This window comes from Belonocnema kinseyi, chromosome 9, assembly GCF_010883055.1.
Source record: "Belonocnema kinseyi isolate 2016_QV_RU_SX_M_011 chromosome 9, B_treatae_v1, whole genome shotgun sequence".
NCBI lineage: Eukaryota > Metazoa > Arthropoda > Insecta > Hymenoptera > Cynipidae > Belonocnema > Belonocnema kinseyi.
Genome location: NC_046665.1, coordinates 64,526,304 through 64,532,449, shown reverse-complemented (window position 1 = coordinate 64,532,449; position 6,146 = coordinate 64,526,304). Strand labels below are relative to the sequence as shown.

The 6,146-nt window shown below is 34.0% G+C and overlaps 1 protein-coding gene across 1 annotated transcript in view; it reads right to left on the bottom strand.

The window, feature by feature from the left end:
• The window catches only part of LOC117180204, a 15,411-nt gene that overhangs the window by 5,222 nt on the left and 4,043 nt on the right, over positions 1–6,146 (bottom strand). The gene's annotated exons all lie outside the window — the stretch shown is intronic.

Here is a 6,146-nt window from a genome sequence, read left to right as displayed (position 1 = left end):
TAAATAACCATGAAGACATAACGCATCCTTGTCTAACTCCTTGAATAATATCGAAACAGTCACTCAGTTTCCCATTCACTCTTACACTCGCTTTGCTACCTCTATATATTGTTTTTATTATTTTGAATAAAAAAACAGTTGAATTCAACTAAAAAAATACGACTTTTTAAAATGAGTTGAATTTTCAACAAAGAATTTTCAGACAGGAAAGAGAAAAAATTTCAAGAAAACTATTGGACTTGCAAATAAATACATTAATTTTTCAACCAGATACTTAAATTTTCAACTAAAAACTTTTAATTTTTAACAATAATTTATAGAATAAATATAAAACTGGTTCAAAAATAATTGATAAAAAATGTACATAATAATGCTCAAAACGCCCAAATCTTGACTATTTCATGACAGAATCGAATTTAATTAAAAAGAAGGCTCCCTGTTGAAAATTCCTATATAGAATCCTACATAGGAACTTTGCAAGAATCTGTATATGAGATTCTTTGAGAGTTTCTGTGTGGGTTCTGACGTATTCCTTCAAGGAAAAGTGACGAGGATCTTATGTAGGTTCCTGTACTGTTTCCTGGTCATCGTGAAATGGCAGACACATGATCTTACCCAGGTACTTTAGAGGTTCTTATCCGGGAACCTATATATACAGGAATAATTTCCATGTATAAAATGACACAGGATATTACAAAAGTTCCTGCGCACAGAAAACTGGACAGGGAAATATTTTATTTGTGCAATTTAATTTATATTTATTTAGAAATTCATACAACTCTGTGGATTCGAACCCTCGAACTGCTGGATCGACAATTTCTAAACATTAACCAAGAGTGTGCAAACACGCGCAGCCTTCGAGGTTAGACAATATAGGTACAGTTGGTTACAGCGAAACCTCTAGGTACGGAAACCTCTCCAGAGCGGACAAGGTACAGGAAATCCCATGTTAAGCTACCTCTTCCTAACGGACACTCTACAACGGACACTTTTGTTGACCCCCAAGTTTTGCATTTTCGTATACGAGACGGACCATCTCAATACAACCTGACTAATTAGCTTGATGGCAGACATAGGAGTAGGGATAAATGTAATTGTTTTGTTACTAGACCTCTGAAGCACTTAGGGCCTCTCTATTGTTGGCCGCCAAAATTTAAATTTACCTTTAAGAGACGGACAGTTTCAATACAACCTGACTAATTAGCTTCATGGCATGGGTACCTGGGTAAGATCCTGTGTCAGGCATTTCACGATGACCAGGAAACTGTGCAGGAACCTACATATGATCCTTATCACTTCTCCTTCAAGGAGTCATACGTCAAAACCCACATAGGAACCCTCATAGCATCATGTATAAGTTCTTGCAAAGATCCTATGAACGATTCTGTATAGGAATTTTCAACAATGTTGCGTCTAGTTTTATTTTATTTTTGCAGAAATATTTATTTAAAATTAATTATTAAATAAAAAATAAAATAATTATTTTAAACTTCTTTTCGAAGTGTCTCTTCATCCCAAAATTCGGAATGAGTAGATAAATATTTTTCATAAGCTTGTCCATTCCCTTTTCCAACTCCCTGAATTTTTCGGGACTAGAAGCAATCTTTTGCCAATTAAATTCGCTTCTATAATATTCGAGGTAACATTATCCTAAAAATGTTGGAGTTTCAGCTTTATTTTTTTTTTTCAATTTTCTTAAAGATTATTTACTTATTTTCTTAAATTTTCATTCATTAGGAGTATTTAAAAATATATTTTATTACATGATTGTGAATAACAGTAACACTAAGAGTATTTCAATTTTTTTTTAATTCAGTTTTATATTTTTGCATAAATTATTTTGTTATTTTTTAATTTTCTAAGGACGAGCAGATGTGCACAGCAAATAAATAAATGGATTTTTCACATTCTAAATAAAGCTTCAAATTCGACTGAATTATTACCATATAGTCCGGGAGCTCGCGACAATTCTATGGACGTCATTTTAGTACTCACAAAAATTTCAGATTCTTTTGTTTTCATGGTTAACAGTTCAAAACTCGTTGACTGGCTAGCAGCTGTTGGTGCATTTTGTAACAATTTATTGTTAAACTGGTTAAAAATTCGAGTGAAAAGTCGCGATTTTAGTACTCTTGAAATCCATTGGGAATGATTTTTTGAATGCTAAGAATTAACAAAAAGTTTGACTGGCAGCTTCTCGGTGGTGCCAAAGTTGACTGGCAGGCTGTCAAACATGTCAAAAATTCGAGTAAGAAGACATCATTTTAGTACTCTTGAAACCCATTGGAAATAATTGTTTGAATGCTAAGAGCTAACAAAAAATTTGACTGGTAGATTCTCGATGGTGCCAAAGTTGACTGGCAGGCTGTCAAACATGCCAAAAATTCGAGTGAAGAAACGTCATTTTAGTACTCCTAAAACCCATTGGGAATGATTGTTTGAATGCTAAGAACTAACAAAAAATTTGACTGGCAGCTTCTCAGTGGCGCCAAAGTTGTCTGGAAGACTGTCAAGCATATAAAAAATGACAGGAAGAAACCAGAGAAACAAACTGACGCAATACGGTCGCAAAAAAATAAAAACATACTTTTTGTGAAGTTTTTGTGTAATGTTCTGACTGGAAGGCTTGTCATACATGTCAAAAATTCCAGTGAAGAAGCGTAATTTTACCAATCTTGAAACTTATTGGGAATAAGTGTTTAGTGTTGAAAATTCATAAAAAACTTAAATGGGTGCTCCTGAGTAGTGCTAGAGTTGACTGAGTAGCTCTCAAAAGTATTCTTAAAACCCATTGGCGGATATTAATTAGGTCCTAACAACTGAATAAGAGTTTGACTGGCTGTTACTCAGTGCTGTCAAAGTTGATTGGCTGAATGTTAATTTTTGTTAAGTTAATAAAATGAGGTGTTTGTAAATGTCATGTGAAATTAGGACTATAGTATGCAATATTTTATCGCTCATATTTAGTTAAAAAATTAAGCCCTACGTACAGCAAAGATATTCAAATGAAAAATACTTTAGAAATACTTAGTATTTAGACATGTTTGACAGCCTGCCAGTCAACTTTGGCATCACCCAGGAGCTGCCAGTCAAATTTTTTTTAGTTCTTAGCATTCAAACAATCATTCGCAATGGGTTTCAAGAGTACTAAAATGACGTCTTTGCACTCGAATTTTTGACATGTTTGACAGCCTGCCATTCAACTTTGGCATAACCGAGAAGCTGCCAGTCAAATTTTTTTGTTAGTTCTTAGCATTCAAACAATCATTTCCAATGGGTTTCAAGAGTACTAAAATGACGTCGTTTCACTCGAATTTTTGACCAGTTTAACAATAAATTGTTGCAAAATGCATCAACAGCTGCTAGCTAGTCAACGAGTTTCGAACTGTTGACTTGGAAAAAAAAAGAATCTGAAATTTTTGTGAGTCCTAAAATGACGTCCATAGAATTGTCGCGAGCTCCCGGACTAATAGGCATTGGCACAATCATCCACTGCTTCTAAAGGAGAAAGTGTATAGGTTCAATAACACTATTTTCATTCGTAGGAGAAGCGTTTTCAATCACATGCACTCGCTTCTGTTGATCAATTTCAGGTGCCGATATGTCAAGAATTGACGTTTTCGCATCATCAAGCTCAGCTTGCTGCTCAATATTTTTTGACGATTCTTTTCGCGATAGCTTATCGTGAAAAACATTTTTCCTTTGCAGATTAGACTTTTTTATTACGAAATTGTATTAACTTTTTAGCAGTATTAGATTTTTGACCAATATTCTTCCTTTACATATAAACAAACATCAATAGATGATTAAAGTAAATTTTACAGAAGAGTGTCAGCGCAAAGGCTTACAAAAAAATGACTTCTGCATTTGAAATTACTTGTACCGAGCCATTGTAAACCATTACTTATATCTTATAACAGGTCATATATATATTGGCGCAGAAACACCTCATATCATTCATAATATTTTTCATAAGAACACCGTATTTAACTTAAACAAATCCTCCAGTATCAACAAATATTATTAGAAAGTGTTTAATTTATTCTGATTAAAGCGAGTAGGTTCCCGAAGCAAAGGGAAAGAGTAGGACACAACTATTTCTTGTGTTGTGTCCTGCTCTAACCCATGTGAACCACTGAGTAGTGAGTACACCGATTCGCTTAACACGCAATGCGATGGATTCAGCAGATTTTAGTAAGCGAAACCTATGCCCCCCCCCCCTATTTTAAACGCCCCTCCCCCGAATACGGCTATTTCAAATTGCGTAGTTCCGCCACCTCCCACCACGGTTCCTGTACGCTTTCCTCTGCGTCAGTGGCTGATCAATGAAAAAGAGGCCCGAAGAGCGAGAAGCCCTGGTTGTTTTGAATTTGGCATTTTAGCATGACGTCATGGGAATCCATACAACTTTTTCGAGAAAATATTCTGAACGCAAAAGTCATAAATATGAGAATAGTAATATTTGTTAAGTGTAGAATGTATTTTCTCAGTCACGTTCCATTCTTTTGTCGATTGACGATCTTTCAGTGCGATGAAATAAAAATAAACTGTCAACATTACTGATAAAATTCGTTCTATTCGGAATGGTTAAACTGCGATGGACCACATGGCGACAAAAATTCGAACTAGAAAGAATAGGTACGATTTTAAAGATGCATTTTAGTTTGTGCATAAAAGTGTTTTAACGATGGTTTTGTGGAGTTTCAATTATTGATTGAATACTAAAAATAGAACTTTACGGAAACAAAGGGTTTAAGATGGAATTTACATCGTTTCCAATTCGTACGCATAATATTGCGCAATATACACTCTACTGAGTACTCGCGCACTTCAGCTCTTCCACTTCAGACAAGAGTCGTAATTAATAAGTTCTTGCCCCTTGAGCTAAGAAACTGCGTGAGTCAGAAGTTCTAGGAATTACTACGCAGTGAGTTACTCCACTCAAAGTCGGGTGTATTTATCTGTATTATTATTCGTAGTGTTTATTGATTTGAAATTGGCCCGCGCTTTTCGACACCTGCGTAGTTGAAAAAGTAGCTTACAGGAAGCGCCTCGATACAAGGCCGGGACAGCCAGTGAACGTCGCGGTAGAGGTGGGGGCCCCTCCAAAGATATTGTAAACTTATAATATTTTTGGCCATTCCAGCCTCGAAATTAAAGAATCCTTATGTTTCAAGGACGCGGAAATAGGAAAAACTTTACTGTACTTCTTTTTTTGGGCCTTTTAAAAAACACCTACTATCAAGAAAAAATGACCAGCTGAATTTCCGAAATGGTCGGACAGAATTTTAACTTGAATTAAAAAAAAATCTTTGCAATGACCCATTTGTGAATTGAGGTTACCCAAAAAAGGTGACAGGGTAAAATTTAAAACTTAAGGAATTACAATGGTATATAAATTAATAAATTATAGAAAATCACCCAGCAATAAAACCTTCCTTTTTTCTGATAGCCTTTTATAGAAGATTTTTTGTGACGCAATACAATGAGATGTTTTCGCTACTGTATATATTTAGATTGGTGATTTAAACAAATTTACTTATGAACTTCAAAATACATTTTTTATTCGTACTCTGTTTTCGTTAAATATTTAGAATATTCTCGCGATTATTGGGAAAATTAAGTCGATAAATTTGTAATCTTTTAAGGTCAAAACAATATTTACATCAAGGGAATTTTGTCATTGTAGTATTTACAGCATACTATTCAAAATTGTAAGATACTTTTTAAATTACTGTTTTTAACTTTTATATATTTTTCTGTTGAAATTCAAATTTTCATTAGGACAAACCATTTCCCGATTTTTAATTCCCAACACTTAAAACATAAAGAATTTAAAAATCCATTATTAACCAAATTAAAAAATATTAAGTTATAAAGGTTGACAAATCGAAATTGTTAATTATTTGAAATAAAATAAAATTATTAAACGATTTTGAATTTAAACGTTTCAAATCAAACAATTTTACATCAGGTAAAATTGAGAAAAAAGACAATATTTCTAATGGAATGAAAAAGGATAAAACTGGTATGATTTCTAAATAAGAGTTACGAGGGTAGTTCAATAAGTCCTTAGAATGACCAACAGATGGCGCGCGAATCGCTCCAAATCATCTGTTTTCAGTCAGCACCACTCCCGACTAGAT